The following is a 13,839-nucleotide window of genomic DNA, read 5'->3' on the forward strand; positions in this document are numbered from 1 at the left end:
ACCTAACATGAACCCCTGGATTCAGCAAGCTCTGCACAGCATGCAGGAATAGTGCAGGAGCTGCTGGAGGCAATATGGCTGCCATGCGATCCAGGAATAAGCTCCAGCGATGTGCATGAGCGCTCCTGCACTATTCCTGCACGGACAACGCCCCTGTATGCAAAATACCCCATTTGCAGGTGAAAACCATGCAAATGAGGTGAATATGCAATCCAGGAAGCTCTCAGCCAGCCATGCAGGACTAGTGTAGTGTGCAGAAATGTACTCGGTTAGTAACCGAGTACTTTTCTGGAAACTACACAACGGTGCCATGACAGCTCCAAATAAAGGGTGTATAGTATGTGTAAAGCATGGCAATAGCCAAATATATGGCCAGTGGCATGGAAAACAGTTGCCAAAATAAAAAAAAATAACTTATTTTTTTAGCTGATTTCAGCTGTTTAAGCGTAGGGCAGCAGAGCGCAAATGGGATAGGGTCAAAAAAAAAAAAAAAAAAAAAAAACTGAAATAAGCATTGTATCCAAAATCACTAATTTGCCATTATACTCAATGGCAGGCAGAAGGCAACATGGCCAGTGAATAGTGGTTGCTAAGGGAGAAGGCTCAGTGTGGGACTTGTAACAATGCATTAGCAGGCAATCCTATGCAAATGAGGGGAATGATACTGAATCCCAGATTTCCCCTCAATGATAGCCAGCACCCAACTGTGTAAGTGCAGGAATTACCATGGTGCAAGTCTAAGAGTTAGCTGACATCATAGGGGGGTGTCAGGCATACTGTAAGCTTATTGGAGCCCTGTGACTCGGGTTTGCCCTTAGCTTAGCAGAGCTAAGCAAGGGGATGTGTCTGAGGCTGCCTAGCACTCTTTACATTACGTAAGCAGGTATGCACCGTGCATAAGGTTTTGAAGAAAAAAAAAAACAAAACCAGGAAATAGCAGCTCTGTGCACATCTGAGCACTGTGTTTGCATGGTGCACCCCCGGGCTTAAACAGAAAGGCAATGGTAAGGGAAAACAGCAGTAAGAAGGTAATCAAGGAGAACTATTATAGCCGTCAGGTGACATGTATCAGAATCAGCCAATTACACAGGCAACAGACCAGCCCAGCACACCACTATAAACTATGGAAACACCTTACCCTCTGGTTTTTCCCACATACTCTATACCGCCGGTCTACACAAACGGGGAAATTTTACCAAACAAAAGCAATAAAATGATAGTGGCTGCAGCAGCTATCATACATCAACATGTGGAAGAGGCTGAGAGTGGTGAGGATAAGAATGTTGATGACCAACCCACAGTGAAGAGAAGGAGAAGAGTGCACAGACCCAGGGTAACCTACCAGGGGCTACATGAGCTGGAGATACTGGAGCGCTATAGGATGGACAGGGACCTCCTACAGCAAATTGTTGAGCTTTGCCGACCACGCCTCACACACAGAACTAACAGAGGGGAACCCATCCCAGTGGATACCAAGGTATGTGTAGGCCTACGAATACTAGCCACAGGTACCTTCCAAAGGCCAACTGGGGATATCATGGGGATCTCACAGGCATCAGCATCCAGGATACTCCACCAGTTCCTGGATGCCATGTCAGCACATGCCGGTGAGCACATATATTTCCCCAACACCTGTAAGGCGTTGGCCAGCAATATGCATCTCTTCCACCAAATAGCAGAATACCCTGAGGCAGTGGGTGCTATAGACTGCATGCACATATGCATCAAAGCACCACCCGGTGAGCAGGGTAGTGTCTACATCAACCGGAAGGGCTTTCTCTCCATCAACTGCCAGGTCGTGTGCGATGCCTAGGGCATTATAATAAATGTGTGTGCTGGTTGCCCTGGAAATTATCATGACTCCCACATCTGGCATCTGACACAGCTGTACCACAGATTTTCCAATGGGGACATGCCTTACGGTCACCTAGTGGGGGATGCTGGTTACGCACTGGATCTGTGGCTGATGAGACCCATCAGAAATGCACACACACCCGAACAAGAACTCCATAATGAGGCACACGCACAGACCAGAATCATAATAGACCATGTATTTGGGATGCTCAAGTCATGGTTCTGGTGTCTTGACACATCCTGGAGAAGCCTTGTAGTGCTCACCAGCTACATGTACACAAATTGTCATCTTATGTGCCATGCTACACAATATGATCCTGTGGAAACAGCTGCAGCAGAAACAGCATGGGGCAGGGCCACACAGCCCCCCACCATTGCCAAGGCCTGCACAGGCACAGAGTGACTTGGAGGAGGAACAACCTGAGCCTGCCCCAGTAGGCAGAAGGAGGTGTGCCCAGTATGCCCAGGCCTTGGCAAAGAGGCAACGCATAGCACATACACTGACATGGTAGGGACCCAGGGAATGACCGAGGGGTGATTTCAGTTACCCAAACATTAACTCCCTTGCCCAACATTTCCTAGAATTTATAAACTCAAATGCCCTGGTTCAACTGGTCAACACTCCCACCAGAGGTGACAACATATTGGACCTGGTCATCACCAACATGGGCGACCAGTGTTCCCCACCAGAGGTCAACCCCTTGCTGGTTAGATCTGACCATAAACAAATCACTTTGAATATCCACATTCTGCCCCCACCCCCGGACAAGGAAACCACCGTGAAAAACTTTTCAAAAGCAAACTTCACATTACTTAAGACCGAGGTGGAAAGTTTCAAAGCCCCCATGCTGAAGGATAACGCTGTCCAAGCTGCAAAATCCTTTACTAATGCATTCTATGGTCACCTCCGAGAATGCATAGATCATGCCATCCCAAGCAAAACCAAGACTCACTCCTCCATGAAAAGGAAACCAGTCTGGTGGACTCCTGCCATAAACAAGCTATACAATAGAAGGAGGAATCTAGTACAGAAAAGAGTAAAATCCCAAGAAGGGAAGACATTCCTGATCAGTATCAGCAAGAAACTACGATCTCTCATAAAATCATCCAAGGCAAGCTTTGAAAGAAAAATTGCCAAGGACTCCAATGATAACCACAAGGCATTCTTTAGCTATGTCGAGAATCTAAGTGTCAATGCTCACATCTGCTCGGAGTTAGTGCAGAATGGCACAAAATACACTGAACCGACTAATATCACCAACATCCTGGCAGACAGGTTCAGCACAAACTTCGCCCCCCCCCCTCTCACCCCCAAAAGGGCCCATGACCATATCAGAAGAATGCAGAGTCCCTGAAATCACAGACATTCAGGTTAAAACAGTCCTCTCCAAAGCCGAAAACACAGCTTCAATGGGACCGGACGGTGTCCCAGGCTGCGCTCTACACGAGGTCAAAGACGAACTAACCCCTCACCTAAACACACTGTTCAAACTCAGCCTCTCCGCAGGCTACATACCCATAGAGTGGTACACAGCAATGGTTATTCTGCTCCACAAAGGTGGAGCCACAACAGACCCTGGGAACTATTGCCCTATAAGCCTGACTAGCTTGGTCTGCAAGGCTATGGAGCGCATCATCATGGAACTCATTAACAGAGACATTGGGAACCTCCAAACACTGGACCCTACCCAGTTCAGCTTTGCTAAGGGCAGATCATGCCTCCTAAACCTAGTGGACTTCTTTGAGACAGTTACCAAGGCTATAGATGAGGGAAAGGTGGTACACACAGCCTACCTAGACCTTGCTAAGGCCTTCGACACCATTCCCCATTCTGGTATTATAGACAAGCTCATCAGCTTGAACATAAACCCCTACGTCACAAGATGGGTTGCCAACTGGCTCACGGACAGAACCCACATGGTGATTGTTGCAGGAGCTAGGTCCGACTCTAAACTGGTTACAAGTGGCATTCCCCAGGGCTCAGTCCTAGGACCCCTCCTGTTCGGCATATACTTCTCAGAGGTACAGGCAGGCACAGGAGGACTATGGCTGACCAAGTTCACAGATGACTGCAAACTAGGGGCTATAATTGACTCTCTGGCTGACACAGACATCCTCCAAAAGGGTCTCACTGAAACGGATACCTGGTATCAAAATCATGGCCTCAAGCTAAATGCCAAAAAGTGCATAGTAATCCCCATTGGAAAAAACAAAGTACCCACAAGCTACCACATAGGTGGTAGTCCCCTAAATACGGAAGACGTAATAAGGAATCTGGGGACCCAAGTAGATAGTAATCTCACCTTTGATAATCACATTGCCAAAGTGGTTAGAAAATCCTTCTATGTGGCCCACCTAATCACAAAAGGGTTCGCATCCATATCAAAAGAGGTCATTGTGCCCCTCTACTCGTCACTCATCAGACCCATCATAGAGTACAACACCCCATTTGGGATGTACCTTACAAGACACCTGCAAAAGCTGGAAAGACCACAGAAGTACCTCACCAAGAGGATCACTGGCCTCAAGCAGATGCCCTATGCAGCTCAACTGAAGAAACTCCAGCTGTACTCGGTTGCATACCGCTTACTCAGAGGTGATCTCTGCCTGACATACAAGGCCATGTCCAACCCAGAATTGATGGACATGCTCCACCTAAAGAAAACCTTATCCCCTCGAGCCACACGCTCTAGGGATCTAAACCTCACCCCAACAATAAATAGGACGTGCTGGAGGGATAGAATCCTGTCTCAGAGACTTCCCATGCTTTGGAACAAGATTCCAATCTACATTAGGCAGAGCTCCTCGCTAACACTCTTCAAAAGAAACCTTGACGAGTGGATGGGAAACAGAAAGTTTACCCCGGGGATCACTTCAGTGGCTCTGCTGGACAGAGGCACAGGGAACTAATCTAAGGGGGCGTCAAAAGCCAACACATTCTGGCTAGTCTTATAAATGCCTTCGGGCAGATAGCCTAGTACCTACCTATGAACCTATTAACCTATGACACCTCTCTCTGACTCGCACATACAGTAAAAGGAATGCCAAACATGACACTACCTATGTTTAACCATGTATAGGGAGTGTACTATGTGCATCCAACATATTCAGCCCTCCAGCACCATCCTCAATACTGGCACAGCCACAAGGTAAGTCACTCTTCCTACCAATTGCCAAATGGAGTAGTATGTGTTGTTACTTGTATCCATGGTAAGGATGTGAGCATGCAATGGAATCAGGTGGCTGAATGGGATGCCAGCAGACAGTAGACACCTATAGCAGCAGCATGAGATCTATAATAAATACTGGTGTCACCACAGTAGCCAGTACTAGACAAGTTGACAAAACTCACTACAGAAAATGTGCTGGGCCACACGTGTGTCCACAGGACACACACACATGCCAGTCAGGGAGGCTCACATACCCAACAAGTCTCAGCCAGCAGGTAAGGTATAGACAAACACAAACAAAAGCTGTGCTAAGGCCACTGATTGATGGCTATGGAGAACATCCCCCCCCAGACTTACGCAGACAGACAACAACAGGTCAGGCAGTGGGATGTTAGTTCTGAAGGGTAAGAAGTCAGAAACTGAAATGTAGGTCAATCAAACCTAAGACCTGTAGTACACTGATATGCCTCTAGTCAGCATAATAGGTTAGAATACAGAATGAAATGGAGTACCTGAAATACCAGTACAGTCATAGCAAATGTGTACAAGTGTCAGGTGTGCCTCCCCAATCCTATGTAGAAATGTAGTAACAGCCATGTGTGCCCCCCAATCCTATGTAGAAATGTATTAACAGTCAGGTGTGCCCCCCTCAATCCTATATAGAAATGTAGTAACAGTCAGGTGTGCCCCCCCAGTCTTATGTAGAAATGTAGTAGCAGTCAGGTGTGCCTCCACAACAATCCTATGTAGAAATGTAGTAACAGTCAGGTGTGCCCCCCAATCCTATGTAGAAATGTAGTAACAGTCCGGTGTGCCTCCCAATCCTATGAAGAAATGTAGTAACAGTCAGGTGTGCCCCCCCAATCCTATGTAGAAATGTAGCAGTAGTCAGGTGTGCACCCCAATCCTATGTAGAAATGTAGTAACATGTATGTGTAGGTATAATAACAGTGGAGCACAGATTATCTGAGCTGGCCAAGGTAGCAGGATAGATTGTAGCATGTGTACAATATGCAAGTCTGTGTCTGTTAGGTTGGTGTGTGTTGTATATTGTGTGAAAGTGGTCAGTATGTATGCATGGTGAGGTTTGTCATGGTGGCCATTGCCCAGTATTGCCGATGACAAGGCCAAGTTCTCCCAACTGCAGTGCCAAACACAATGCTTCCCATCAAAACACATTCCAGCAGTAAGCCATAGTAAATGTTTGGAAGTAATATGTGTCACCATCTGAAAGATGGACATTGCATGAATGTCTGCCCAAATATACAAGCAGTACACAGGGGGAAGTAGCCCAGACAGACAGTGTATAATATGTAACTGTCAAATGGACACACCCTTTGAATTGTACATACAGGTTTGCAGCACATTATTTGGGCTTGTAGTAGGAAATACCAATGTCGTCTGGCCAAACACTGGCAGGCCACAAAGGTCATAGGAATGAAGTACTGAGAAACAGCTGATGTCCCTGCACAAGCCAGCATAGGTAGAATGCCCCATGCATATCTGTGAGTCAAATGCAAGTAGTGTCCATAGCACACATGCACCCAGCTCACCCCACCACTGCTGATGGAAATGAATACAATATGACCCCCACCGGTGTATGACAATTGTGAAAGAATGCAGCATGCAGAGCAGGTGTCCCATGCAGGTGTGTCCCTAGCTGTAAGCAGCACCCAGCCAGCATCCACACCACTGGATCAATACTGACAGAAAGTATTGGCATGAACACTTTGCACACCTACCCGGTCACTCCAGGAGAATATAGTGTATTGCAGTCTGGGACTGTAGGAGTGACAGAATGCAACTTCCTGATACAGCTGTCCTGCATCACTACCAAATGGCCTACAGTCCTCTGCCAAAGGCCTGTGTCACACCCATACCACTAATGTATGTTATGTCATGGACCCAAAACAAAAAAGCGAGCTGACAAACGGAGCGGTAAAATTCAAACCAAACTTATTTAATGAGCGCTTTCGGAAAGGCTAGTACCTTTCCTTCTTCAGACATACAACAAACCAATTAAGCAGCATTATATATCAAATGCACCATGCTTATTCAATTAAAACAATCAATAGCCATGACTTAAAAGGGATATTTCCCATTTAAAATTCTTCTTTTTGTGGCAGACACAAATAACGCAAACAGACAAAAAACTTTTGGAATGGATTAGAGATTTTATGGTGGAGAGACAAGTTAGTGAAAACACCATCTACGTAGTCGAAACTCACTTAGAAATAGTCTTGACCAACAACTTTATGTTGTTCGATGGACAAATTTACTTACAAAAGATGGGGGTGGCCATGGGGTCGCCCTGGAGAGGGATTTTCGCTAACTGTATTATGGCACACTGGGAAAAGACCCTTCTTTTCAATAACAGTTTATTTCAGAACAATGTCGCTTGGTACACACGTTACCAAGACGACATGTTCTTAGTTTCCAAAGGTCCCAGTGATTCGGTTCAAGGTTTTATTACCACAATTTCAGCATTGACCGATTTTTTTGAATTCATATGTAACTTGCAACAAGATCATATTAACTTCCTAGATATCCATCTGCATAAGGATGTATTAAAATCCAGGTTTAAAAGTACCATATATAGAAAACCAACTTACTCCAACTCATTCCTCCATTTCACAAGCTGCCACCCTCACCATCAAAGGAGAGCGGTTGTTAAAGGCCACATGGTGAGGGAAGCTAGGATGGTCTCTGATGAGACCGACTTCATTGATGAATGTGAACTTTTGGAATCTATGTTCATCAAGAGAGGTTACCCTTTATCTATGGTAGCAAAAATTTCATCTGAGGTTACTTTAAAGCAGTATACAGGGCATTTTAAACCCCTCCTGTCTGTAAACATCTCTGATAATAATGATGCAGCTGAAGGCCAAAGTCATTGTACCACCAGCTTAGAAATAAAAAGTCTCCATACTAGCTTCCTATGCACTTATAACCTTGATAGTTCTTTTATAAGGGAAATTCTTAGCAAAAATTGGGCATTAATAGTGGAGGGTAGTAGTTTGATGAAACTTCTTGGAGATAAACCTAAAATAACCTATAGGTGAGGTCTTAATATCAAAGCCCTTCTTGAATATCAAAATAAAGTTATATTGAGTAGAACTACAGGAATGTTTAAGTGTGGAGCCTGCCAACAATGTAGGCACCTTAGTACTGAAAAACATGTCAAAATTAGGAATAAGAATTACAAAATTCAAGGCAAATGTTCTTGTTTAACAAAAGGGGTAGTTTATTCTGCTATTTGTCAAGGATGCGCTGCTTTCTATATAGGAAAAACAGAGAGGAAAATTAAGCAGCACATCTATGAACACCAGTATGCTGTTAGTAAGCATGACACAACAAACGCTCTTGCAAGGCATCTTGTAGATTGCCCTGATCACAGTTTTAAATTTGCCATTTTACAACAAGTCTTAGTTGACCAAAGGGGTGGTCCCTGGCAACTTAAATTGGAAATGGAAGAATTATTTTGTCAAATTAGAATGGCAGCTTATGTACAGCCAGGACTGAATGATTTTGTGTCTGTTAAATGTGTTTTGAAAGATTTAGCCCTGAAAAGGTAATTAACCTGTTTTCAACTTATAAGTTTGGTATCATGCCTTAGCAAATTAAATTCTGAGATTGTGCCTCTTTTTTAGTTTTAGTTTTAGCTTTAGCATGAGATCGGTTCACATTAGTAGAACGTGATTTCTTTATAATATAAGAATTTATTATGATTTAATAAAGTAGTTTATTTCCTGCTTTGTTTCTTGAAAGTTCAACTATACAGGTTTATAATACCTGTGTAGGTAGTGTGTTAACTGTAGTTGCTTTTACTATTATTCAGTAGTATTTTTAATAAATGCATATGTCATTTTAAAATATAATTTTTAATATAGATTTTGGATTTCTTAATATTTTTAACATTCATTAAGCTTCTTTGCTCGTATAGCCCTTGTTTATTTATGGAGTAATCGAAATGTTCCAATATCATAGCAAGTTTATTATATGCAGTCATATGCTGAATGTTCACTTAAAGCCTATCTAATGAGTATTTAATACAATATATTTGTAGCGAAGGCCTAACTTCAGATTACGATCTTCTATTATTGTGGGCTTGAAGTTATGCTTGCTTGGTTTTTGTCCGTTTGCGTTATTTGTGTCTGCCACAAAAAGAAGAATTTTAAATGGGAAATATCCCTTTTAAGTCATGGCTATTGATTGTTTTAATTGAATAAGCATGGTGCATTTGATATATAATGCTGCTTAATTGGTTTGTTGTATGTCTGAAGAAGGAAAGGTACTAGCCTTTCCGAAAGCGCTCATTAAATAAGTTTGGTTTGAGTTTTACCGCTCCGTTTGTCAGCTCGCTTTTTTGTTTTGTTTTAAACAGTTTGGTGGTTTTCTCGTTGTCTTATGTCATGGACTCCCAAATAACAACATAACACAGTCCACAGAACCCAAATGCAAGGCCATGTGGACAAATCACAGTAACATGTCCACTATGTCCTACTGCATGAACTGTGGACCAACACAAAACTACTGCTGGGATGAGGTGATAACTATAGGGAGCATATCAGATAATGTTTGCATAATGTATGGAAGAGGATAGAATAATAGCGGGGTGGGAGCATGGGTGGCATGGAGTGTGTGAAGTCCGAAACTCAGCCGTGTGCACATACTATCCCTGGCTGCAAACACAAGAATGGGTGGCTACAAACCTGCTCATAAACCACAGTGTAAAGGGGTATCATCCAGAGTTATGACCCCTGTCTCTGGGTAACCTGTGTGAATCTGTACAGCTGTGAGGTATGGCCACAGCAGGCTATGGCCATACTGTCACATCGATGAATGTACAAGCATGGGATCCTCTGCCAACACTGTACCAAGGTGCTGAACAATTTACACAGACCCAGTAGCAAGTGGCTGCACCTTCCCCTCCAGAGTAGCATGATTGTGCAAGAATATGTAGGCTGCTGACCACAATACTGGACACAGCTGCATTCACCCTGTGTTCCCCAGGACATCACTGCAAGCAAATACGTATGCCTGACAGTACTTCATAACATAAAACATCACAGTGTATAACAGTACCTTTGTCTGAATATCTCTGCTAACACCAGGACCATGTAGCAGAAGCAGCACAGACACAATTACCTACAGTAACCCACTATCCTTTGCCCATTTTGACCACATATTGTCAACCGATCTACAGATGTCCTGCAGAAACAGTTTGCTAGCTGTAGGTGTAGAACACAAAAGTCTGCAATGGAGTACAATCTACCTGGAATGGATTCACACATTCAATACAGAAGGTCATACTGGGCATGCTCCCAAACTTAGAGAAATTAAGGCCATGTCAGACAACAAAATACTGAAAGGTCATACTGGGCATGATCACACACTTACAGAAATGAAGCTCATGTCTGGCAACAACAGTGGACCATACATATCTGACAGTCACCGATGTTAGTGCATACACTCCACTGTACACACCAGTCATACTTTGCACACACATTGGATAGGAATACACACATATATTTAAGGACAACACACTGTAATAGGCCAAACACACACATACATAGATGTGTGGAAGAGAGTGACAGTGACAAAGAGCCTTCCATCATGAGGCCTGTCCTACCCAGCACATATCCAGTTGGCTAAAACCACATGATGTGCAAATGTCAAACCATAGACATTTGCCTCTGGTATCCCTCAGCAGTATAGAGTCTGTGGTGTTTGTGCTAACTGTGTAACATGACTGTACAAGTCAGTAGTCATCTAGCAGTTGTATACACTTACCTGTGGAATATAAACCTATGTGTGCCTGAGAGTTGTGTGTCTGCCTCTAGATTAATGGGTTATTGCCTATGCACACACACTGCACTCCCCATTGCCCTACTATCATAAGCCTGCTGATGTCATTACCTTGAAATACACCTTTGGGGAAGTAGTAGCCCATAAATCTCTGTGGCTCATCTTATAACTGCGTAATGCTGTAGTGTGATGTACTCATTAGGTAGGAGATGTAATCCTCAATGTGGCAAGTGTGTGTGTCTGTGTAGGGATCAATGCATTTTAGACCAGTCACACTCACTACACTTTCAAATGCCCTACTTTGGCATGCCTGCTGATGTCATTCACTTTGAAATATACCTTTGGGTAAAGAGTAGCCCAATAATCTCTGTGGAACTTCCTATAACTGCATAATGCTGTAGTGATAAAATAGTTAGGTAGGAGTTCTATTCACAGACATGGCAACTGTGAGACTTGGTTTATGTGTGTGTGTGTGTGTGTGTGTGTGTGTGTGTGTGTGTGTGTGTGTGTGTGTGTGTGTGTATGTGTGTGTGTGTGTTTGTCATTGGTATCCTGTGATGCCACACTCTTGATACCAAGACTCATTGTGGAGCAGGGTTTGCAAATTTCTTATATGGTGGGCTTATTATATGTCACAATGTCCACCTTACAAGGATAACACATGTCAAACAGCAGAGAGCCTGGGGTGTACAATCCATACCCTTACATGTGACATCAAGGCCTGGCAAACAATTTAGGCAACCCTTGTATTACCCAGAGAACACTCTCAACCCATGTCTCATACACAAACACACTCAGCTAGGCAACAACCACTATGTTGGTAGTTCCCTCCATATTGCCCACAGATAGTAACCATGGTGTGAGTGCAGCAGACTACAGATGGCATGGCACCTTGACCCATCACTACAATAGGCACATAACTGCATACAGTGCTCCTTCACTATGTTCCCCACTGGACGCCTGCAACAACTGTAGTGCCAGCAAATGTAACCCACAAAAGACATACCATGCCTTAGACACATGTCCTGTATGGACAGATGCCACTGATACCAGGGAATACCTGTATCATGTTGTCAAAGTAGGTACAGGGTCAACCTGGTGTCCATTCCCAGTTCCCAGCACATGAGGTCAGGAATGGCACATCTGATGATAACAATCTGTGCACATAACATGCCCCAGACACCCCAGGTACGCTTCCACATGTCACAGAACATTCATGTGGGATGTGTGCACATCCCAGACACTGCCCATGTCATGGACTATAGACCAGATACATAGCAAGCATTGCACAGCACTAGCCTCCCACAATAGTAACTTAGATGACTGGATGGTGAATACAATACCCACCTGTGTGGGCCAATCCAGACACTACACCCCTGAGCCACACTACAGACCATTTTCATGTAGCCTGATGCCAAGGTATACCCTTTACCTAGCCTTCTACAGCCTTCTGGCACAGTCACCCACTACACACCTGTGAAGCAATGCACCCGTGCATGTCAGTACTGGCAACCTGTGTGTGTGTGTGTGTGTGTGTGTGTGTGTGTGTGTGTGTGTGTGTGTGTGTGTGTGTGTGTGGAGGGGGTATAATGATTTGGATGCCATTCACACTCACTACACCTCCCATTGGCCTACTGAAGCATAACTTCTGATGTCAGACACCTTCATATACCCTTTGCCTATATATCATCCTGATAATCCTGTGGTGCATGTGATACCTGCATATTACTGTATTGTGGCAAACTAGCTAGTTAGGAAGTCTAATCCTGACCCTGCCATCTGTGATAATGTGTGTGTGAGACCCTGAGAGAGTGTGGTTGTCGACATTGACACCTGTGCATGTGGACACACACATGTACTACACCTACCTTATCCCTCGTTTATCACGGTTGCAGATATCACTCATCATCAGATATACCTTTGGACAGCTCCCCAACATATAAGCTCTGTGGTGCATGCAATAACTGCATAGACATGTGATAGCAATACATAGACAGGGGTTTGAAGCCCCGTACTGGTAAGTGTGTGACACAAACATGCTTAGGTTTTACTCTCCCGCCCCCTCCATATCTTACTTTGTCTCTGTCTGTCTCTCCCACTCCCTCTCTGGTGGATGTGGAGAAATAAACCTGCTTTGCTTAAGCAGCAGCTTGTGTTTTGTAAGTGATGCTCATGATCAGCTGATGGCCTCTGCATGAATTGCAGTCCCCCACTAGCTGATTGCATGTGGAACAGCTGTGGTAACATTCCCATAGTCAATTGCATGGAAACACACTCCTATACCTAGGAACATCATGTGGGTGTTGTGCCTTTTCATTCACTGTGAGCAGGACGTCATGTCCATGTTTGGCAAACAGCATCACAGATGGGATTGGGATATACCTCTAACAACATACACTGTGGAGACAGGCCAAAAAACAGGAGGGGGATGTGTAGATATGGCTGGTCTACATGATTTAATACCTGTCATGACAGTGTTATGTGTTTGAGGAAACTCCCACCTGTAGGATTATCTGCAGATTGGACAGTGTTTGGAGTCTTATGTTTTTTGTGTTACTCACAGATCACCTATCTTAGAACTGCAGAAGCATAGTCTGAGGATTGCAGTCAGTACATGGTGACAGCCATGACAATTACTGCCTTCATATTCCTCATAGGACGTATGTCACAATAAACTGTGTTACAACAGTAAATGTATGAGGGTATCACAGCAATATGCCAATATTGGCCCAGTGTTTGTGGCTCTAGGCACAAGTCTGTCAACCTTTGTACATATGTCATGCAGTAAGAGGTGCATATGTTCTATACACCATTATTTATTGACATCAAACCTGATAACAAGCCAGTCAGATATCAGACTACTAGACATGTTATGTATAGTAGGTTTTTTTCTGAGGACATAACCTGGGCATTATGTGGTTGTGTGTACAGTAGTGGGGTCCGTGTACTTATGGTGATTGTCGACAGTATGTCTATTGTGATTATGTACCTTGGCCTGTGTACAGAC

Source organism: Protopterus annectens, chromosome 1.part0, assembly GCF_019279795.1.
Source record: "Protopterus annectens isolate FY-2018-M chromosome 1.part0, PAN1.0, whole genome shotgun sequence".
NCBI lineage: Eukaryota > Metazoa > Chordata > Ceratodontiformes > Protopteridae > Protopterus > Protopterus annectens.